At 33.9% G+C, this 25,135-nt stretch overlaps 1 protein-coding gene across 4 annotated transcripts in view; it reads left to right on the top strand.

Annotated features, from left to right (window-relative positions):
- MBD5 (methyl-CpG binding domain protein 5) overlaps positions 1-25,135 on the top strand; it is a 186,866-nt gene that overhangs the window by 51,955 nt on the left and 109,776 nt on the right. The gene's annotated exons all lie outside the window — the stretch shown is intronic.

Raw genomic sequence — 25,135 nt, forward strand, 5'->3', positions numbered from 1 at the left:
TAAAGGTTTCTGTGTTACTCCATCTCTATACAATGTGTATTAAGTGATCCTCAGAGCACAGTTTGGGAAATAGAGGACTGAATATATTTCAGGCTTCCTTGTAATTCCGAGACGTTATATTCAATGATTTTTAAATTATGGAGCATTGGGTGTGGTGTATAAACAATGAATCCTGGAACACTGAAAAAATAAAATTTTAAAAGTAAATAAATAAACAATCTGTTTATATTTTTAACCCTTAAAAGAAAAAGAAGGGTGCTTGGGTGGCTCACTTGTTTAAGCATCTGCCTTCAGCTCAGGTCATGGTCCCAGGGACCTGGGATTGAACCCTCACATTCGGCTCCCTGCCTGCTTCTCCTTTTCCTTCTGCCCCTTTTCCTGCTGATGTTCCCCGCAGGCACTTGCTCGCGCTCTCTCTCTCTCTTAGTTAAATAAATAAATAAAATCTTAAACAAAAGGAAAAAAAGGAAAGAAAGAAAAAGAAGATGAACATTTATAACCAATTATGTGCTTGTGAAGGACCACCAGAGTTTGGAAAATGTCCTAGCTTCCAGCATTATAACAACTCCACATTTATTTAGATCTTTTTAGTTAATTAAAAATAGGGGCACCTGATTGGCTCAGTGGGTTAAAGCCTCTGCCTTCAGCTCAGGTCATGATCTCAGGGTCCTGGGATCAGAGCCCTGTATCAATCTCTTTGCTCAGCAGGGAGCCTGCTTCCTCCTCTCTCTCTCTGCCTGCCTCTCTGCCTGCTTGTGATCTCTGTCAAATAAGTAAATAAAATCTTTAAAAAAATTTTTTAATTTTTTCAATTTATTTATTTCCAGAAAAACAGTATTCATCATTTTTTTCACCACACCCAGTGCTCCATGCAATCCGTGCCCTCTATAATACCTACCCACCACCTGGTACCCCAACCTCCCACCCCCCTGCCACTTCAAACCCCTCAGATTGTTTTTCAGAGTCCATAGTGTCTCGTGATTCACCTCCCCTTCCAATTTACCCCAGCTCCCTTCTCCTAACACCCCTTGTCCTCCATGCTATTTGTTATGCTCCACAAATAAGTGAAACCATATGATAATTGACTCTCTCTGCTTGATTTATTTCACTCAGCATAATCTCTTCCAGTCCTGTCCATGTTGCTACAAAAGTTGGGTATTCATCCTTTCTGATGGAGGCATAATACTCTTTTAAAATTTTTAATTAAAAATAATATTTGTATGTTTTAGCGTATTTAGGATTGAGTGTTCAAGATTTTTGAAGCTGTTACATAGTGTTAGTCTTTATGGTTTCTAGATGAAATACTCTAAAATCATGCAAATGTTACTTTTTCCTTTAAAAAATTTCATACATTGGGGCGCCTGGGTGGCTCAGTGGGTTAAAGCCTCTGCCCATGATCTCAGGGTCCTGGGATCGAGCCCCGCATTCAGCTCTCTGCTCAGCAGGGAGCCTGCTTCCCTCTCTCTTTCTCTCTCTCTGCCTGCCTCTCTGCCTACTTGTGATCTCTGTCTGTCAAATAAATAAATAAAATCTTCAAAAAAAAAATTTCATACATTACAACTCTAAGGAAATAAGAGCAAAAGAAGAAAGAGCTTTTCCAAAATAGGAACACAGTTATTTTGATCACTTAATTTAGTAATCATCACTATCATATCCTTAGCATGTTCTTCTAGAACATTTTGAATTTGAGATTATAGTGACTTTCTGCTATGAAAAAAAAACGAAATTACTTGCATAAATATTTGTAGGAGGAGTCAACTTGAAGAAACTCTCACTGGCCAAATCTGGGACGATTTGAACATCAAGATAAATAATGATAATAATGAATTTTAACACCTTTAGTAAAATAGAAATCCATCAGCCCATATTAATAAAAGTGAGGGAAAGAAAGGAAGGAAGGAAGGAAGGAAGGAAAGAGAAAGTTCTTCCTTATGCCAACTGATAACAAGGGATAATGGAATTAGAAAAGCATCAGGAGATGCTAAAATTGGCAGGTAAAATTTTATATAAAATAATTTCAAAATTTTTTCCCACAAATTTCTTTTTAATTATAAAGGAAATGTGTTAATTTGATAGTGGGAAAACTGGTGGACATCACATTAACTAATCAAAACTACCAGTGTTGGATTGAACTAATATTTTATGTGCTTCCTGAAATGATGCACTTGAAAAGGAAAAAAATGCCTCTATAGTATGCCCACCAAGATGTATAACCCAAGGTTAATCAAGAAGAAACATTAGACAAACTCAAAATGAGAAACATTAAACAAAATAACTGACCTGCTTTCTTGAAAAATGTCAAGATCGAGAAAAACAAAGAAAGGCAGAGAAAGATTCCATTTTTAAGAAAACTAGAGATTTTAGCAGCTACATGTAATGTGTGGTAATGGATTGGATCATGGCCCATAGGTTTAAAAAAAAAGTATAAAATGCTCTAAAGGGCATTATAAGACAACTATTGAAAATTGACTATGATCTGTGGATTGGATATATTAAATTTCTTGATTTCAAAAATTGTGGTGGTGGTATGTAAAAGAATATCGCTTGTCCTCAGGAAATGCTTATTGATGTTTTTAGAGGTAAATTGGTATATTGTTCCAATTTGCTCTCGAAAGAAGAAATCAGATACTTTTGATGACAAAGCAAATGGGGCAAATTGTAAACAGTCAAGGAATCTGGATGAAGTTTCTGGAGAGTTCCTCATCCAATTCTTGTAACATTTCTCTAAGTTTGATTGATACTGAAAAACAAGTTGTAATACTTTCTTTGAGTTTGAGGATGCCCACTGAGAGTTAAACCTACTTCAGTATAATGGGTCAAATCGTTCCAAATATGAAAGGGAAAAGACCAAACCTTAGAAATGTATCCCTTGCTCTTTGTCCAAATTGATAAAATTATGCAGCAAAATTAATATGATTAATAATCCCCTCCTTCCAGAAAAGGTCATTTATAGTATATTTGTGAGCATGTTAAATTCTTTATGTTAAATGTACCATATGAACTGAGAGCATTAATATTTTAAGTGAGTACACTTAGAGGATGTACAAAAGACAGCTATTTCAAGAGACACATAAAACTCCTACATCTATTCTCTTCCCAACCTGCCTCCCACCTGCCACACATTTACTATTCTTCATGCCCCACTTTACCTGGCTAATTTAAGTGTAACAAAAGCTTTGTCCAGGAACCCTTTTTGCCCTCTACAGTTTATAATAAATCATTGTCACCACTCTATAGAAGTGATAGATTATATATTAAATTGAGAAACATGTTTTTTTAAAAGGAATTTTTTATTAAGAAATTGCCTAATTTTTGATACCTGCTTTGTGTCATAAATTACTATAGTATATTTTATTTCTGAAGATGGATAATTACTAAAATAACCTGAATTTTTAGTATTTTGAGTACATCACAATTTTTTCACTGCACACTGTATATATATTTATAGTATGTATGTCACATATATTCTGTATATATTTATACATGTATACATATAAAACATTATTTTACTTCCCTTATCTTTCTCAAATTCTGCCCTCTTTGTATTCCTAAGATATATAGTCTTTATAAAGAAACCAGCATTTTTTTCTGTTCAGAAGTCAAATACCACTTTTTAGTTGTTTGACATTGAGAGCTAGCAAGTCCAAGAAAAATCCAGAGGACTAAATTGTACTTCATTTTAACTTCTTGAAGTTATTTACCATTTAATAAACAATTAAGAGGCAGACTCTTATAGATTCAGATGTCACCTTATTCAGTTTTGAATGCAAAAGTTTAAACCAAAGCAAAAATGTAAGTTGGAGAGATAAACTAAGAAGGACTATGTAGGTGTGAATATGTGAGTATGTTTGAAGTGGGTTTTTTATTTTTAAATTTTTATTTATTTAAGTAATCTCTACACCCAACATGGGTCCAAACTCACAACCACAAGATCAAGAGATGCATGCTCTCCCAACTGAGCCAGCCAGGTGCCCCTGAAGCAGGCTTTTAAGATTGTTTTGGAGCTTCTGTGTAGGAAGGAATATTATTATTCTTAGCATTATAAATATTAAAAGGATGAAGGATTGTTTCCTTATGGAAAATTTAATAGCTTTCTAAGGAAAGGTCAATATATAAGCATTTCAGCAAATAAACTAGATTTTTATTTTTGTTTTTTCTTTTTAATTCTACCAAGAACTTTATAGCCTACATTCAAAATGTATTATATAAAACATGTCAATAATACTTTTGCCCTTTTAATGACTATGTAATTTATCTGAGAAAATGGTCATGTGGCATCATGTAAAATTATTTTATAGAATTAAATTGGAACTCTTATTTACATAAGAAAGGATTCAGCTCCAATATTGACCTACTTTTTTTTCATTCAGATTTTTTTAGTGAATGTCTCACACCAAGATTTGAAGTGAGAATTTTATTGCAATATATTAAAAAAAAGAAACTCATTCTTGCTGTGTTTCTGTAATCTGAATATAAGGTTATATGATATCAACAACCAGCAGATGGAGGGGGAAAATGCTCTAGGAAGCTAGGCTATAAATACTAGGTTAATTCCAGAACTACAAGATTTTCAAAATTTTACTAAAGCTTCTCTAAGCCATCTGATCTTTTAGTAAGAAATTCATAATTTAGAGTAGGAAAGGAAGACACAGAATCTCAAGGTAAGGTCTGTATCACTTTAGATGATTTTATCATCTTCTTATAGTTCCTATGAAGGCCATTTTTGGTTCTTTAATCCCTTAACTGATTTGGATCCAAAGAAAAAGCTCAATTGGGAATATAAAAATGATTTTTTTCCAATGAATTTTCCCAAAAATACCAGTTTTAAGACTCTCTTAAGACTTTCATTCATCTAGTGACCTTCCTATTAAAAAAAAAAGAAAAATAAGAAGAAGGTATTAAATTCACTAGTGATTGAATGCCCTGTTAAAAAAGCTGGTTTGGCTTGTATTCATTCATTCATTCATTCATTTATTCAGCATAAATCATGTATATTCATGTTAAATGCTAGGGTTAGATTAAAGTTGCAGGCATCGAAGATATATACCCATCCTCAAATTGCTTACAACCAGCAAACCGAACCATGACAGTGCAGTATAATAAATGTGATAAAAGTAGTACAGTGTGCTATCACGATATGTAATTAGAGTTCCTAACCTATACTAGATAGTTTTGGGAGTCAGTGATTTTGATTACCAAAGATGGGATTAGAAACATACGAGCTGAATTTTGTGATCCAAATCAGTATATTTCAAGATAAACATTAATCTCATTAACACTGGCAGTTTATTGAATGTCTGTGATATTCTAAATGTTAGAACAAATAAAATCTTGTCGTTTGTGTTAGATATCTAAATAGTGGACTTTTTTTTCCTAAGAAAGTATTTGCCTATTTCTTCTGATTGTTAAGCTCCTTCTGGTTAACTGATATACACCACTCATACATACCATTGGCTTTATGAGGTACCCAGGTACCTCATATGGGTTCATTATGGGTTCATTAATGAAAAATCTGTCCTTTACTACTGAAAAGCCAGTGCCAACTCATAGCCTACTAATATAGTTGGATCACTATCTTCATTCTTATGTGTGGAGGAAAGTAAATCATGGTTATACTGTGAGCCATCACCAATAGGAAAAGCATTATTTTACAGTGTTTCTGAAAAGCAGTAGTTATGAGTTTAGAGAAGCAGCCTTGAACAAAGAGATTTCTAAATCCAAGAAAAAATGGGAACACAGAAATTAAGATGAAAGGTAAGAAGGTAGTAAAGATTAGCAAAGAGAACATAAACTCAAGTGAAGTAGGTAACGAAAGAAAATACAGAGAGCTCCAGAATTTTGAGGAGTTTGATGGTTAAATATCACACAAAAAAGACTTAGTAGAAAGCCACCTGTACTTGAGGTTGAGAGGTGGGGCAGCCATTGTTTCCTACAATTCTGCCTCCGATTTCCAGCAACTCTGCTAGCAGGGGAACTGAGGAGCAGCAGTTTAGCCTTTGAGCAGTTGTTCTAATTAGCTCTCTCTAGTGTAATGAAGACCTTCTGTCATTGCATACTGGAGTAAACACATAGATTAGCTGCATATAGTCCTTACCTAATTTTTAAAAGAATTATGTGTTGATATGGATACAAAATTAAATTTTAACTTTGGTAAAAAATAGACTTTAGTAAACACTGAAAATTAGTTCTATGATATCACAAGAAAGCAAGCAGACCTAATTTTTTAATAGGATTAACTACTCAAATTTTTGAGGGAGCAGGGGCGCCTAGCTTGCTTAGTCAGTAGAGCCTGCAACACTTGATCTTGGGGTCATGATTTCAAGCCCCACGTTGGATTACTTAAAAAGTAAATAATAATAAATAAATAAATACTTTCTGAAATATATATATATAAATTTTTCAGGGAGCAGAAAGATAGTATCTTTTTTGTTTCAACTAACATCTTCATGGAAAAAGAAGTGTTTTTTAAAAAATGTGTAGAAGCATAAGGAAAGGACATATACTCAATCTAGTCTGTGTAGAAACAATTTTTCAACTAAATCTTCCAAGAGATGGTATCTTTTTTTAAAGATTTTATTTATTTGAGAGAGAGAATGAGAGAAAACGAGCATGAGAGGGGGAAAGTCAGAGGGAGAGGCAGACCCCCTGCTGAGCAGGGAGCCCAATGCAGGACTCGATCATGGGACTTAAGCATCATGACCTGAGCAGACAGCAGACACAACCAACTGAGCCACCCAGGCACCCGAGATAGTACCTTTGATAATATTTTTTGTTTACTTATTTATTTCTACTCAACTCTTTGGTAGATTTCAGCCAATTCAAGTTATAATAGCTCTTGTTCAGTGATAGTATTTCATTACAGTAGAAAATACATGTTGAATAATGAGATAGTGACCTAATGTAGTAATGATTCTTGTTGACTTACATCTGATATGGGGAAAAATATGAAAATGTCTTTCTGTATTTGTTATTAAAAGGAAAGGCTAGGGGTGCCTGGATGGCTCAGTGGGTTAAGCCTCTGCCTTCGGCTCATGTCATGGTCTCGGGGTCCTGGGATTGAGCCCCATATCTGGCTCTCTGCTCAGCAGTGAGCCTGTTTCCCCCTCTCTCTGCCTGCCTCTCTGCCTACTTGTAATCTCTCTCTCCTTCTGTCAAATAAATGAATAAAATCTTTAAAAAAAAAAAAAGGAAAGGCTATATAAATGCCATTTTTGCTTTCATTTATTATACAGTACATCCATTATCTTTCTAATAACTGATAAACCATAAGACTTTCTGGATCAAAGTGTGTTAGAACCTTTAAGATTTGAAAATCTCAAACAAATAGTATTGATATTATATAAATATTGATATTTGCTGAACATAGATGGACAAGCTTCCATCTAAATGCAAGTCACGTTTTTTGAGAGACTCTGAAACCAGTTACATTTATTGGAAGATACTCTATGAAAACATGAACCAAATAAAATACTTTCTATAGTCATAGTCAGGTAACTCAATCCTTTTTTTCTTTTTTTTTTAGTGCTTACTAATTAGAATTATTCATAATATTGCTATTGACTTTCTGGCTTTCCTCCACACTCTCCTTTTTCAGTGCACAAATTCCTTTTAAATGTTGAATCTAGGCTTAGCTCATTACCTTACTGACATAATATACTGAAATATTTAATTGGGTTGGAGAACCCTACTAGATAACAGTTTGCCACACCAGAATGTTAACAAAACTTAGTACATAGCACACAGGCCTGTTTACTTATTGCAGAGAAATAAGATCTTTATATATGTGAATGTGTTTACACACATGAACCTGCACGTATTCATGTATTTTTTTTATTACAAAGTCAGATAGAACGATTCTGAATGTATATGTAGGTATTTAATAACCCTCAATCATCTTGTCATTTACAATGTAAAACACCCTTAGAGTCATACAAAGCAATATGATACCAGGTTCTGTATTTCTTTTTACAAGTCTTGTTAAGGTGTCTTGTTGGGTTTTTTTAACCTCCATAAATTATAATTAGTTAGCAAGTGCCTATTGAACACTTTCTAAGTGGAACCTAAAATTTAAAGTGATATTAAAGAGAAGAAAATGAAGGGTTAGCCCCTACTGACCTTTCATTTCAGTGTTTTCCTATAATAGGAGAGCCTGAAGGTGACCATTCTGTTCTCTTGCCCTAAGGTTGAGGTATGGAAGACAGAGTACATTCTCTCAGGATGCTGGAATACTGAAGAAGATGATCTCTCATGCAGATGTACTAGAAAACAATACTATTTTAAATACTTGATCACTATTCCAATATAGTGAATTTATCTTGAGTTCAAGGTAACCTCTTAGCTAACATTTTTAAATGCTTGCTCTATATAGATATTATGTTACATATTGATCTTGAATACCACAGTCTTGGACTTTTCTCGTATTTTAGCATCCTCTCCAAAGTGTTATACATGCTACTAAGGAGAATACTGTAAGCATCAGATCCAAAATACCAGAGTTTAATAGCAAGTTTTGGGATTACTGCTGGTACTTCAGTAACTTTATTAGCAGCTTAGGAGTTTAGGGAAGAAATATTTTTAAATCATACATTTTTGTTCAGTCAAGATTCTTTATTATAAATAATACAATCCTCCCTGGACAGTTTAACAATAAAGAAGACATGCTTAAAAGTTATTAATTAGGTAGCTAATAGACTCCAGCAGGACGACAGAGCAGCTCTGAAGGTACCCAGTCAGTAACATTTTACAAGCATATTCCAGAGCTCTTGTAGCAAAACACTGTTTCCACTGGCACCAAGCACTTAAGATGCATCAGTCTGAATGCTATTGTCATCCTCCAAAGAACCTGATGCCTCCACCAACAAATCAAGTTCTCCAAGAGGAGTTACATCCTCAGGTTGCTTGCCTACAGTTGCAAATCATACTCTAATAATTCAGTTTTGCTGGAACCCAAGGTATTTACTTGCCCAGTTGTAACACAGTCCAAGTATGCTAGTTTTCAGATTTCTGCCTTGAGGAAACTGGAGTCAGGCGCCTGAGTGGCTCAGTTGGTTAAACAACTGCCTTTGCTCAGGTCATGATCCTGGAGTTCCAGGATCGAGTCCCGCATCAGGGTTCATGCTTGGCAAGGAGTCTGGCTTCTCCCTCCAACTTCCCTCCCTTGCGCACGCTCTCTCTCTCGCTCTCATTCTCTCCCTCTCAAATAAATAAGTACTATCTTAAAAAAGAGAGAGAGAGAGAGAAGAAAAGAAAACTGGAATCATACTGTAGAAAATTAACAAAATACAGGCATACTTCAGAAATATTTCAGGTTTAGTTCCAGACCACTACAATAAAACAAATAGTACAGTAAGTTGAATCAAGTAAATCTCTTTGTTTCCCAATGCATGCAAAAGTTACATCTATACTATGCTATGATTTATCAGATGTTCAGTAGCATTCTGTCCAAAAAACCAATATACATACCTTAATTAAGAATACTCTAGGTATCCATCATCTGAGCTTTCAGCAAGTTGTAATCTTTTTGCAGGTGGAAGGTCTTGCCTTGATGGTGCTGACTACCTGATCAGGGTGGTGGCTGCTGAGGTGTTGAGGTGGCTGTGGCAATTTCTTAAAGCAAGACAACAATGAAATTTGCCATGTCAACTGACTCCTTTTTTTTATTTGAACACTTAGAGGCCATTTTAGGGTTATTAATTGGCCTAATTTTAATAGTATTATATCTCGGGGAATAGGAAGGCCCGAAGAGAGGGAGAGACAGGAAAACAGCCATCACTAGAACAGTCAGAACACACACAACAACCAATGCTGTTGGAAAAATGGTGCTAATAGACTTGCTTAATGTAGGGTTGCCACAGACCTTCAATTTGTAAAAAAAAACAAAAAACAAAAAAAAAAAACCACAGTATCTACAAATACAATAAGACAAAGTCTACCTGTATAAGGAAAGCACTCAAAATCATAGGTAACCAATGTCCACAGATAACAGTATACTAGATTAATTTTCATCTTAAATCTTCATTGCATCATTTAAAATTTCTAGGGGTCAGGTACAGGTCTTTGTCTTTCTCTGGGAATTTACCCAATTTTTGCCTTTAATAAGCACCTAAATTATTTTCTTAGTGAGTCACTTCTACCACCCGTTAGCTCTTTTAACCATCATTCATGTTTGAAATGAAAGAGAGGAACACATCTGCAAGGACAAGGCAGGGTTTCTCACCCTCAGCACTACTGATGTTTTGGAATGGATAAATCTTTGTTGTTGGGGACTGTCCTCTGCATTGTAGGATTAGCAGCATCTCTGGCCTCTACTCACTAGATGCCAGTAGCATGCTTGCAAGTGTGTGTACTTACATACACACACACACCCATAATGATAATCAAATTGTCTTTCCACATTGACAGATGTTCCCTAGGATACTAAATCATTGCCAGTTGGAAGCTACTAAGATGCAAGTGTCTTTGCTTATGAACAGTTTATGCAAATAAATAGATGCCATCCTTGACTACTTTTTCTTTGCTTCTTGGAGTCTGACCATTGATGTTGTAAATATAGGTCTCTTACTACTTCCTCTAAATTCTTTTCTCAAAATGTATGAATTTATATAAATCTAAAAAGAAGGTTGAAAAACTGTCTATTCTGTGGAGGCCTCTAGTAATTCACTTGCTTCCTCTAGTACTTCCCTTTTGCTTTGTTTTCTTCCCTTCTGTCAGTATAAATATTCTATATCCTCTCCCTTCTCCAAGGATAGTCTTGAGAGTGGGTACCTATAAGAAGGAAAGAAGGGAGGAAAAGCAAAGTTGGGTCATAATTTGGATTTAAACATTGTGCTTCAGAAATTTGGTGAGTTGAGTACATATTTCTTGAGGTTGTCATGGGAATAAATGAAATTAAAGTATCCGTTTGTTATTATATTAAATTTATGTGAAAAGATTTTCCCACAATATAGAAATTATCAATTATGCAGTCAGGATTTGGGATGGAGCCTGAAAACCCTCTTTTAAAAACCTTCCTGCATTTCCTTTTGAAAATCAGAGCATTTCAAAGAATTACAGATAAGCCATTTAAATTGTCTTTTTCTTTTAATGCATTCTGCAGTATTCATTAATTTAAATATATTTTCATTCCTTAAAAAATGATAGTTTATATGAGTGAAATGGTTTATATATTAATCCTTAATTATTCTAATCAAAGATAAAATAGTAAAAAGTCAGTTTAATGACCTTTGATTTTTTGATAAATTTCAAAGTTGATCTGAATCATATTGCTACTTTTTCAAATTAACCTCCAAAATTGCTAACTTCTTTTAAAGAGTTTAGGAGCATACCTTTCCAAAATTGAAGAGTAACATCTAATTTCGTTACATTAAGCATTTCTTTTACAGCTTAGTAAGTTATAGCTTTGCAAGTATGAGGGCATGATTAAATTTCTTTTCATATTGCTTTTAAGTAGAATAAATAATTCAACTTTTTATCAGCATCGTTTCAGTTTTTATACTTATCATAAATAGCTCTTCAGCTGTGTTAGAACTTTTTTCCTTACCAGAAATACTTAAGCTTTTTCTATTATTAAAAAAGAGAGAAATGTTTATCCTATATTATCTTGAAATAACTCACTAGTTCTAATCAATACATTTTTATTTATTAATTTTGGCTAGCTTTATTGTAATGCATCTCCATAGTGTCCATTAATCTAATTAAAATTCACTTAGAATTTGGTATTTTAATAACATATATTTTTTCATACATAGGAAATAGTTTTCATATATAGGAAATTCATTTTTATATATCAGAAAAATCTTTTTTGCAAATTTGTGATTAAGTAATTACAATCATATAATTATTGGCTATCTATTGTCCTCTTTGGAAGGTAAATTTTTTTGTGGCTTACATCTTCCTATGTTTGATATTTGTAAGATTTAAATTTTACATATTATTGTACCAAATGTAAAGGACTTAGAGGAATTGAGATATAAGATATAAAATAGTAAACATAAGAAAATGATATTAATACCTTATTATTATTATTAAAATTAAAGGAAATATTTAATAGAAAAGTAATACATTTTTGCTAAAGACTGCATTGCTATATTAAAGTTTTTTGGAACTAGAGCTTTTATTATAAAAATAACACCAATTTGAAAATACTCAAATACCACAGAAGTGGAATAAGTAGAAAATCAGTATGAAGACATCTATTTTTAGCAGTGTAACCGATTACTCTGAAGAGCTGCCTTAATACAAAAATAATCAAGTCCTGTGTAAAACTTAATGTTACCTCATTGCTCAGTTCCACAGGTAGAAATAAAATCTTAAGCAAGGATGAAAAAACTTGAACTGACACTAAAATATAAGCAATAAACATATGACAAGCGGGGTCTTCTTAATGGTAAATAAGAATAAAAACACTTAATCCAGAAGAAAACTATAGGCTAATAGCAAGACAGAGAAGCTGGAGAAATAATTTCACTTAAAGTGAGAGGTTTTGTCCTCTTATTTTGTTTTGTTTACAAATTTTGTCAACAAAAATGAGTTCATAATTAAAATCTAGCTAACCTAAAAAACACATAATTAAAATCTGCCTAAACTAAAAAACACATATGGAAATAAGCCACCATGAGTGAGAGCAGAAAAGACAAATTTCAGATGCAGACTCCCCCACTCCGCCGTACCCCCTGGCCCAAGGACTGAAGGTATTGCAATTAGCTGTTACAAAATATATAAGAACAAATTTGAAATGTTTAAAAAAATAATCTGGCGGAATTGAACTTGCCAAAGTGGAATACATAATTGCCAATGAAAATTATAGTTAGTGACACTCTACAAACATAAAGACATGAAAAAGTTGAAAATAAAAGAATAGTAAAAAGTTATGCTGGGCAAACACCAAATAAACAAAAGCTATCAATTTTAATTTAGCAAGCATGACTAGAGATAGGGAGACCTTACTACATAATAAGTTCACTAGAAAAATATAACAATATTAAGCCTGCATACACATGATAACTTAGCCTCAAAATAGATAAAAATTCAATAAAATTAAAGGAAGAAATTTATCAATACATTAAAAAATTTTAATGTACATTTGTCTACATAGAACTGTGTACCAAACAATTAGGAAATATGCATTCTTAAGTGATTAACCATTTACAAAAATTGAGTATATTTTTAGCACAAAAGGTCAATAAATTTCAAAGAATTCTCTTATAGACCACATCTTCTGACATAAAAGTCAATAGCAAAAAGATAAATTTTTAAATGATTATAAATCTGGAAATTTGTTTTAAAAAGAGTAACTTATGAACCAAAAAGAATGTACTTTTAGCTAGACAAAAGCTAAACATATTAAATTTATAGAATATGTAACCTTAAATGCTTAAATTAAAAATGGAGGGAGGCTGAAATTTCATGACATAAGCTTCCAATTTAATGAGTTAGAAAATGAACAGCACCTTTGAAAATTTTAAGAATGAGATAACAAAGAGCAGAAATTAATGAAATGAAAAATACACATTAAGCAGGTGGGATCAACAAAGCCTGAAATTGCTTTTTTTAAAAAGATCTATAAAATAGATAAACCTCTGGAAGTTTAATCAGTTAAAAATTAAGGAGAAAAATCAGAAGTAAACAATATTATGAGTAAAAATACTCTACTTATAAACCAAGTAGATATTTAAAAGATAAGAGGATTCAGTGGACACTATATACCAATAAGTTGTGAAAACTTAGGTGAAATGCACAAACTCCTAAGAGTTATACCTTACCAGAAACAACTCAAGAAAACATTGAACGCCAGTGTACTCCTATAACCATTAAAGAATTAAATATTTTGTCAAAGCCTTCTCATTAAAGCACACACACACACACACACACACACACACACATCTCACATGGTTACAACTGACCTTTTGCCTTTCAAATATCCTCTGATATTTCAAATTTATGCTGAGTTATTCCCAAACTCAGCTGTATGCATCTTTATCAAAACCTTAATATTAAAACCAAACAAAAACAAGAGAAAAGAAAAGTACAATTAACTCTTATTTATGAATGTTAATATCAAATCCTACACAAAACTTTAGCAAGCAGAATATAACAATGTTCCAAAGAAAAGAAAATACATCATGATCAAGAAGGACATCAAAAGAATGCAAGTATGGTTTAACATTAATGGCAAGGGGTGGGATGTATGCATGTCATTTAGCATAGCAAATTAAAGGAGAAAAACATGGTCATCTCGATAGATTCTGTTTTAATTTAAATTGAAGTTAGTTAACATATACTATAGTATTGTTTTCAGAAGTAGAATTCAGTGATTCATCACTTACATAGAACACCCTGTGCGTACCACAAGTGCCCTCCTTAATACCCATCACCCATTTATCCTACCCCCACCAGGTCCCCCTCGTCAACCCTCAGTTTGTTGTCTATTGCTAAGAGTTATGGTTTATCTCCCTCTCTGTTTTTAATCTTATTTTATTTTTCCTTCCCTTCCCCCATGTTCATCTGTTTTGTTTCTTAAATTCCACATATGAGTGAAACCAATACAATTATATTTGTCTTAATTAGTAAATGGCTTATTTCATTTAGCATAATACACTTTAGTTCACCATGTTGTTGCCAATGGCAAGATTTCATTCTTTTCGATGACAGTAATATTACATTGTGTGTGTGTGTGTGTGTGTGTGTGTGTGACTGCACGCACATGCACACACACATGCACACAGGTAATACATCTTCCTTATCCATTCATCAGTCAACGGATATTTGGGCTCTTTCCATAACTTGGCTATTGTTGATAGTACTGCTATAAACATCAGGATCCATGTATCCCTTCAATTCAGCTTTCTTGTATCTTTTTGACAAATACTTAGTTGCATTGATAGATTTTTTTTTTTTTAAATTTTAGTTAACTCATTCATGGAGGGAAAAAAAAAAACCTCTTAGCAAAACTGGAAAGAAAGGGAAGATTCCCTAACTTGATAAAAGGTGTCTATCAAGAATATGCAGCAAATTTCATTTTTACCAGTAAAATATTAGAGGCACTTTCTTTATTTTATTTTTTAGAGGCATTTTCTTTAAAGTTCAAACAAGACAATTTGACATTATAGTAGAGGTCAGAGTCCTCACAACAAGAACAGAAAAGAAATATCAAATATAACCATTTGGAAAGGAAGAAATTAAACTATATTCATTTGTAGATTACATCCTATCTAAATAGAAAACTCAAAATAGTTTATTTCTATATTTATAGAAATATAATAAGAGTTTAGCAAGGAAACTGATTATAAAATCAATATACAATAATAAATTGCATTTCTAAGATTTAAAAAGTTAGAAAAGATACTATTTACTGCATCCACAAAGACATAAAATACAAAGAAAGAAAAGTGTGCACTAATATTTTTTATTAAGTATAGACAAGATTTCAGTTTTTTCCAAATTGGTTTCTAGATCAATTTGATTCCAGTGAAAAGTCCTAATAGGGATTTTGAGGAAGTCTACTTGGGTCTAAACTTTACATGAGAATGCAAAGAGCCTAAAATAGCCAACAGACTCCTAAAGAAAAGGTAAATGAATTTGTTCTGTCAGATAACAAGGTTTGTCGTAAAGTGGAGAATTGAAGAAAGTGTGGTATTGGCAGAGGGATAGACGACTTGACCAACAGAACAAAATATGTTGTTTTGAGATTGCTAAATATGTGATAAAACTTTTTTTTTTTCAAAAGCAAAGGAATAATGAATACAAAATTTAAAGTGCTTGTGTTTTCTGGGGCAGTGAGTTTGAAATTAGAGGTTAGGTATGTGTTTGTGGGCATTTATTATTATACTTTGTAACTCACATATATGACATATACATTACATACATATTAGTTTTATAAGGCTGCTATACAAACTGCCACAGACTGCATGACTTAAACAATAGATATTTATTTTCTCATAGCTCTGGAGGCTAAAGTCCAAGACTAGGTGTTGACAGGTCTGCTTCATCCTGGAGTCTCTCTCTTTGGCCTACCTCAGATAGCTGTCTTCTTGCTATGTCCTCACATGGCGTTTTCTGTGTTGTCCTACTCCTAATGTCTCTTTCTACTCTCACAAGGACACTAGTCAATTGGACGAGGACCCCACCCTTATGACTTCATTTAAACTTAATTGCGTCCTAAAAGGCCCTACCTCCAATACTGTCATCATGAGGGAGGGGGTATGGGGATGGTTAAGGACTTTGACAGAATTTTAGGGGCACTCAACTCAGTCCATGGCAGTAATTTTAAATTTAAATAGAACGTGCACCCCACACTCTTATCCTTTTTGGTTTTCAGAAGTTCTTCATACTAACCTCTTTGGGAATTCCTTTTAGTGTTTCTCTAAGAAAAGGAAATAAAAGGGACTGATTAGGATAGGAATGGTTATATCCCTTAACAGGCATATTCATAAATCACTCTGCATAAGAGTGTAAAGTCTACATTTCAAATCAGTAAATTGAAACTCCCAGGACTCTTTCATAAACCTTATAATGGAAGAGACCAGAGAAGAAAATGTTTTGAGGTTTCTGAATATTTTATTTAAAATTAGATAGTCTCAAGGTATGTTTCAAGTTGTTTTTTATCTTCCATAAAGGGCTTAGAGAAATGTTGATTAATTTTTAGATAAGTTTCAGAGAATGATATTAAAAAATAGTACTTACTAGGTTAAAAAAAATCATATCTAAAAATAGTTGTATCACATGAATTTATATTTTGGCACACTAACAAACAAAAATGTTCAGGTTTAATTTTCAGCCCAGCTATATTTTTGACATAATCTTGCTTTGCTCAGACTGAATGACTCAATGACTTATTTCTATGCTTTGAATTTTAGCAAATACCCAGATGATTTAATATAATTTATACTATTTAAATCTCTTTTTCCAGCCTCAAAGTGATTTTTGATTCTAGAATGCTTTTTTTTTTTACTTCATATATTTCATAAGTAATATACTTTGGGCGTTACCTAAAACAAAGAACGAGTTTCTTATCAGCAGGCAGCATTCCCATCTAATGTGTTCATCTGCCTGATTTTAGTAAGCATGTAAGAAAGAATTAATGGAAGCTTCCAGATATTTTTCCAATAGTCATATTTCTTCAATTAGCCTGTATCTTGTCAAAGCTTAATAGTCTGAAAGCTAATAGACATATTGATAAAGTTGTCAGATAAAAGCAAATATTTACAAATCATTATTCTGAAAACAGTTAATATTCATTTCTCTTAAGTTTTGCATTTGTTTCTCAAGGAATATAAATCTGCAACATGTATTCTATACAATAATATTTCTGTTGACCTTTATATGTATTTTTTTTCTGTTCTCTCAGACTTGAATTATTAAAAAACAAATGGAACATTTAGTACTTCTTTCTGTAGCCTCCTTCAGTCTGCCATACTACATCATATAAATTTCTGTTTTGCTTTTTTTTCTCACAAAGTAGGAATTACTTCATTTTTTTCTGAATATAAAAATGGTGCTATTTATTGAAAATGTCTATTTTTCTAATAATGTAGACAAAGTTCATATTAAAATGGGTTTTCTGGAAAATATGATATTGCATTTCTTTATTGCTATAGCTATTTCTGTAATAAGACCAGTGTAGACAATACACAGTAATACAGCATAAATCCAAATTCCAAGTCTTTGTTACAGGGTTTGATTGTTTTTTATTAACAAAATCAACTAGATAATTGTCAGATATTTTTTTCCTTTTTTTATATTATAGACCAGTGTTTTTTCAGTATACTGTAGCTAAACTTTCTATTCTATCAAAATTACCTGGTGGTGTTGTTAAAAATAGAGATGCCTAAATGCTGTGCTATAGCTTCTCAGTCAGGATACCATCAGTCTGGCCTGGGCATGTGCATTTTAACAAATGACAGTGGTAATTCTTAAGCACTCCACAGTTCAGAAACTAATGATGTTCACCATAGACTGAGTACTAAAAGAGCTTTGTTCCCTGCCTTTTCAGTTGTGTCTCATCCTCCAAATTACTACTTTTTGTTTATTGAGGTATAATTCACATATAATGTTATATTAATTTAAGCTATTACCTTAATGACTGATATTTGTATATATTATGAAATGATCACTACAATAATTCTAGTGAACATTCATCACCATACACAGTCACAAAATTTTTTTTCCTTGAGATGAAGCCTTTTAAGGTCTTAGCAACTTTTAAATATGCAATTATGCTGTACATGATATCTCCATGACTTATTTGTTCTTTTATATGTACCTCTTCACCTATTTTGCCTTCTTCTCAATGCCTCTACTGGCAACTATCAATCTGTTCTCTGTATATATAAGCTTGGTTTTTGTTTTGTTCTAATTCCACTTACAAGCAAAATCATAAGCATTTGTCTGTCTTTGTCTGACTGATTTCACTTACCATAATGCCTTCTAGGTCCATCCCTGTTGTGGCAAATGGCAAGATTGTTTCTCTTTTATTCCTGAATAAGTAGTAGTGTGTGTGTGTGTAAATATATATGTATATGTGTATATGTATATATATACATACCCTACTTACTTTATTCATTCATTCATCAATGGACTCAGGTAATTTCCATATCTTGGCCATTGTAAATATTATTGTACTGAACATGGGGGTACATATATCTTTCAAATTAATGTTTTATCTTTGTTTTCTTTGGATATGTACCGAGAAGTGGAATTGCTGGATCATATGTAGTTCCATTTTTAATTTTTTGATTAACATCCATACTGTTTTCCATAATGGCCGCCATAATTTACATTCCCACCAACAGTGCATGAGGGTTCTCTTTTCTCCACATTATCATCAACACTTGTTATATCTTGTCTCTTGGCTAGCTAAGTATGAGGTGATATCTCATTGTGTTTTTAATTTGATCTCCCTGAAGATTAATAATATTGAGCATCTTTCCAAATTACTCCTTAATAAGTATTATATCTATATTGTGGCTCTAAATAGAAAAATCAAACAACAGCTTAAAGCAAAAAGAACTAGCCTGAGCTCTGACTTGGTGCCAAATGGTCTGTTCTATAGTTTACCTGAGGAACTTCTCTTCATCCTTTACAGGATGGCTGCCTGTATTTGTCCATGTCAGGCCTGGAATATATACAGCATTTGTAATATCTGTCCCACTCTTTCTTGTTATAATGAGTTTAGGAATTATTATCTCTTGATGTATTTAAAGAAATATTTTAGTCTAGTATTCACTTATGGAATAATGTTTACAATGTGAGATTTAGTTTCATTTCTTCATTCAATGTAATTGCAAATTTAAAGCAGTTTAAAACTAAGTTTAAAAAAAAATTCACTGCCAGGGCGCCTGGGCAGCTCAGTTGGTTGAGCACCTAATTCTTGGTTTGGGCTCAGGTGCTGGTATCAGAGTCATGGGTTCAAGCCCCATGGGTGTTGGGCTCTGTGCTCAGTAGATAGTCTACTAGAGATTCTCGCTCCCTCTCCCTCCGCCCCTCCCCCTGCTCAGGCTCTCTTTCTCTCTCTCTCTCCCTCTCACTCTCTCCCACTAAAAACAAATAAACAAATCTTTAAAAAAAAAAAAAAAAAGGCTTTCAACCTCTTATATATCCTGTAATTCTCTACTAGGAGTTATGGTATATTTCTTTTAGCTTTGCATTACTGGAATGTTGTTAGTTCCAGAAACGGTATAAGCCGCAGACCTTTTGGTATCCTTTCAGTTATATGGAGACCAAACAGCATAAAGATAAAGGCCTTCTAACAAACTATTCAGCTCTCACTCTTGTGAGAGTTTATGGATAAAAGGGAAAAGAAGCTACTGCATGTTTTAGGGAACTGAGAAGTTTGACAATCCTGTGGGATATATTCCTGTCTAACTTTTTTTTTTTTTTTTTTTTAAATCACAAGTGGGCAGAGAGGCAAGCAGAGAGAGGGGGAAGCAGGCTCCCCGCTGAGCAGAGAGCCTGATGTGGGGCTCGATCCCAGGACCCCGGGATCATGACCCGAGCTGAAGGCAGAGGCTTTAACCCACTGAGCCACCCAGGCGCCCCTCCTGTCTAACTTTTAAATTTATGTTCACCTAATCTGTTTTCAGTAGGCTTCAGAATCTCCTCTTAACTCCTGCAATACTAATGTAAAGAAATAAATCACTTCAAGTCAAAAGTCAGAATTAAGGAAAGCAAACTACATTACAGACTTTTCTGGTTAATTAAAATACTACTAATTAAAATAGCAAAACAGAAAAGCAAAATGGTTTGTGATTGACATCTCTTTTTCCAAAGACATCTCTAGCCTTATGTCATCTTCACGGATTAGCAGGAAATAGATGGTGAAGCCATATGGGAAAAATAGTACACCCCCCAAATCAAAATATTGCTAATTTCATTCATTCCTATGATTTCTAAACCAGTACTTCTAAGTTATTCTAACTCAAGTTAACAAGGCATGCCAGATTGGGGTGGCGGGAGGTCACTGGTAGCAGACATCTTCTCGTCCAGGACCCTGATCTCTTCTCAACTTTTATCCTGGTTTGGGAAATCTGATCTTCTAACCTGAAGTTCACCAACTTTGGAAGGGAAGCCCAGCCTCCTGCCCAATAAACGGCAGACAGAGCAGATGTTCATGATGTTCCCGTTCAGCCCTCACACACCAAAGGGATTAGTAGCAATGACACAGGACACTGGCAAGGAAGGGAAGTTGACAGATTGGGAGTAAGAAGAGGATTTGTTGAAAATCACTGCGAATATATTATAATTCTGAATTGGAAGGAAAAGGTCATGCTTATAACTTTAAGGTAGAAATTCAGGCAGTATTATCATTACTGTCTAATATATTACTTACACATTTTACTGCTTTATCTTACAAATCCGATTTAAGATTTTGCAAATAGGGAATACATTTTTGCATCAACAAACATATGAGATCCTATTCTTATAGGAGAGGGAGAAGCAATCTGCAGGGCTCAATCCCAGGACACTGAGCTGAAGGCAGATGCTTAACCAACTGAGCCATCCACATGCCCCTTAGTTTCTTTATTACTTATTTGAGATCTTTATTTCTTTTTGTTATAATTCTTTTTGTGATGTTTCACATTTTCCTGGGAACTTATTAATTTCATCTCTATTCTCAAATATGTCTTATTTTATTTTATTAATTTCAGTATAGTTAACATACAGTGTTATATTAGTTTCAGGCTTATAATAAAGAGATTCAGCTATTTTACACATTACTCAGTGCTCTTCACAAGTACACTCCTTAATACCCATCACCTATTTTACCCATCCTCCACCCACCTCCCCTTTGGCAACCACCAGTTTGTTCTCCATAGGTAGAAGTCTGTTTCTTGCTTTGCTTCCCTCTCTCTGTTTTTTGTTTGTTTGTTTTTTGTTTTTTTGCTCATTTCTTTTGTTTCTTAAATTCTACAGATGAGGGAAATCATGATATAGTGTTTCTTTGACTACCTTATTATACTTAGCATTATGCTCTCTAGCTCCATCCATATCATTGCAAATGGTAAGATTTCATTCTTTTTTACAGCTGAATAATATTTCACTTGATATATATCTATATAACACAGCTTCTTTATCCATTCATCTATCAATGGACATTTGGTTGCCTCCATAATTTGGCTGTTTTACAATAAACATAGGGGTGCATATATCCTTTGAATTCGTGTTTTTGTATTTTGGGGTTAGATACCTAGTAGTGTGACTACTGGACTATACGATAGTTGTAATTTTCACTTTTTGAGGAACCTCCATGCTGTTTTCTACAGTGGCTGCATCAGTTTGCATTCCCACCAACAGCACAAGAGGATTCCTTTGTCTCCACATATTTACCAACACTTGCTGTATCTTATGTGTTTGATTTTAGTCATTCAACAAGTGTGAGGCAGTATCTTCTTGTGGTTTGGATTTGCATTTACCTGATGATGAAGCTTTTGAGCTTCTTTTCAGCTATCTGTTGGCCATCTCTATTTTTTCTTTGGAGAAATGTCTGTTCCTATCTTCAGCCCATGTTTCAATTGGATTATTTGGTTTTGGGATGTTGAGTTGTAGAAGTTCTTTATAGATTTCAAATACTAACCCTTTATCTGATACGTCATTTGCAAATATCTTCTCCCATTCCGTAGGTTGCCTTTTAATTTTGTTGATTATTTCCTTCATTGTAGAAATGAAAACATTATGGTACTGGCACAAAAATAGACACATAGATCAATAGAACAAATAGAAAACCCAGAAACAAACCTACAATTATATGGTCACTTAATCTTCAACAAAGCGGGTAAGATTATCCAATGGGAAAAAGACAGTCTCTTCAACAAATGATGTTGGGAAAACTGGTTAGCTACATGCAAAAGAATGAAACTGGACCACTTTCTTACATTATATAGAAAAATAACTTCAAAATGGATTAAAGACCTAAATATGAGTCTTTATGGTTCTTTTCCAACTCATTTAATTTTAATATTTTTCATTTTTTGAGAAATGTATTTGAGCTATGGACTTCCTTCAACTCTTGCCTTAACACACATTCTTACTTTCTTTCTTAAGATCACTGAGGATTGAATTTTCCCTTCTTATTCAAGACAACCTTTTGCATTTTGACTCCTCCATGACTTTCCTTTAGTCCTTGTCTTGGGTTTGGAGTTTAGGATGTAAGGAACAGAAACCCATTCATGTTAAGAGAAGAGAGGAGTGTATATAAGGACACTAACAAACCATAACTTGAAAAATATCATGGAAGTTCTCTTTTTCTCTGAATCTCCTTTAGAGAGTCATGACCACTCAGGGAGACTGCCTCTCCCCACACATCTCTGTCCTCTTCTGTTTCTTTTATAGCTAGACCTTATAGCTGCTTCCTTTACCCATTCATGGCTTTTATTTTTTCTAACTTTAGCTTTAAGATGGCTCATTACTGCTACGCTATCCTTTGTTTTTTGGGGGTTGGGTTTTTTTGTTTGTTTGTTTTTGATGATATTGAGGTATGTTCCCTCTATCCCTACACGTTGAAAAGTTTTGATCAGGAAGGGATGCTGTACTTTGTAAAATGCTTTTCCAGCATCTATGAGAGTATCATATGGTTCTTGTTCTTTCTTTTATTGATGTGCTGTATCACATTGACTGATTTGCGGATGTTGAACCAACCTTGCAGCCCTGGAATAAATCCCACTTAGTCGTGGTGAATAATCCTTTTAATGTACTGTTGAATCCTATTGGCTAGTATTTTGGTGAGAATTTTCGCATCTGTGTTCATCAAGGATATTGGTCTATAGCTCTCTTTTTTGATGGGATCCTTGTCTGGTTTTGGGATCAAGGTGATGCTGGCCTCATAAAATGAGTTTGGAAGTTTTCCTTCCATTTCTATTTTTTGGAACAGTTTCAGAAGAGGAATTAGTTCTTCTTTAAATGTTTGGTAGAATTCCCCCCGGGAAGCTGTCTGGCCCTGGGCTTTGGTTTGTTTGGAGATTTTTAATGACTGTTTCAATCTCCTTACTTGTTATGGGTCTGTTCAGGCTTTCTATTTTTTCCTGGATTAGTTGTAGTAGTTTATATGTTTCTAGGAATGCATCCATTTCTTCCAGGTTGTCAAATTTGTTGGCATAGAGTTGCTCATAGTATGTTCTTATAATAGTTTGTATTTCTTTGGTGTTAGTTGTGATCTCTCCTCTTTCATTCATGATTTTATTTATTTGGGTCCTTTCTCTTTTCTTTTTGATAAGTCGGGCCAGGGGTTTATCAATTTTATTAATTCTTTCAAAGAACCAGCTCCTACTTTCGTTGATTTGTTCTATTGTTTTTTTGGTTTCTATTTCATTGATTTCTGCTCTGATCTTTATGATTTCTCTTCTCCTGCTGGGCTTAGGGTTTCTTTCTTGTTCTTTCTCCAGCTCCTTTAGGTGTAGGGTTAGGTTGTGTACCTGAGACCTTTCTTGTTTCTTGAGAAAGGCTTGTACCGCTATGTATTTTCCTCTCAGGACTGCCTTTGTTATGTCCCACAGATTTTGAACCGTTGTATTTTCATTATCATTTGTTTCCATTTTGTTTGTTTGTTTTTTAGTATAGTTGACACACGTTACTTTAACTTCAGGTATATAGCTTTGTGATTTGATGCATTTATATACTAGGCTATACTCTCCACAAGTGTAGCTATCATCTTGTTTTTTACATTGCTATTACAATATCATTGACAATGATTCTATGCTGTGCCTTTTATCCTTGTGACTTATTCTTCCACATCTGAAGGGCTGTATCTCCCTCTCCCCTTCACCCATTTTACCCAATCACCTTCCCTCTGGCAACCATCAGTTTTTTTCTCTGTATTTATAGGTCTAACTCTGCTTTTTGTTAGACTATTTTTTTTTTTTTTAGATTCCACTTATGAATGGAATCAGATGGTATTTGTGTTTCTCTGTCTGACTTATTTTACTTAGCTTAATACCCTCTAGGTCCATCCATGTCTCAAATGGCACAATCTTACTCTTTTTATGGCTGTGTAATACTACTCTGTATGTATGCATTTGTGTGCATCACATTTTCCTTTTCTGTTCATCTACTGATAGACGCTTAGGTTGCTTTCATATCTTGGCTATTGTAAATAATGCTGCAGTAAACATAGGGGTGCATATAACTTTTCAAATTAGTGTTTTCATTTTCTTTGGATAAATACCCAGTAGTGAAATTTTTGGATCAGATGGTATTTCTTTTTTTTTTTTTTTTTTAAGATTTTATTTATTTATTTGACAGAGAGAGAGAGAAATCACAGGTAGACAGAGGGGCAGGTAGAGAGAGAGGGGGGAGGAGGCTCCCCGCCAAGCCAAGAGCCTGACGCAGGGCTCGATCCCAGGATCCTGAGATTACAACCCAAGCCAAAAGCAGAGGCTCAAACCACTGAGCCACCCACGTGCCCTGATCAGATAGTATTTCTATTTTTAAGGTTTTGAGAAAAGTCCATGCCATTTGACACATTGGCTATATCAATTTACATCCCCATCAACAGTGCACAAAAGGTTCTTTTTTCTTCACATCCTCACCAATATTTGTTATTTCTTGTCATTTTGATTTTACCCATTCCAACAGGTATAAGGTGGTATCTCATTGTGGTTTTGATTTGCATTTCCCTGATGATTAGTATGTTGAGCAACTTTTCATG

Source organism: Mustela lutreola, chromosome 3 (assembly GCF_030435805.1).
Source record: "Mustela lutreola isolate mMusLut2 chromosome 3, mMusLut2.pri, whole genome shotgun sequence".
Lineage (NCBI taxonomy): Eukaryota > Metazoa > Chordata > Mammalia > Carnivora > Mustelidae > Mustela > Mustela lutreola.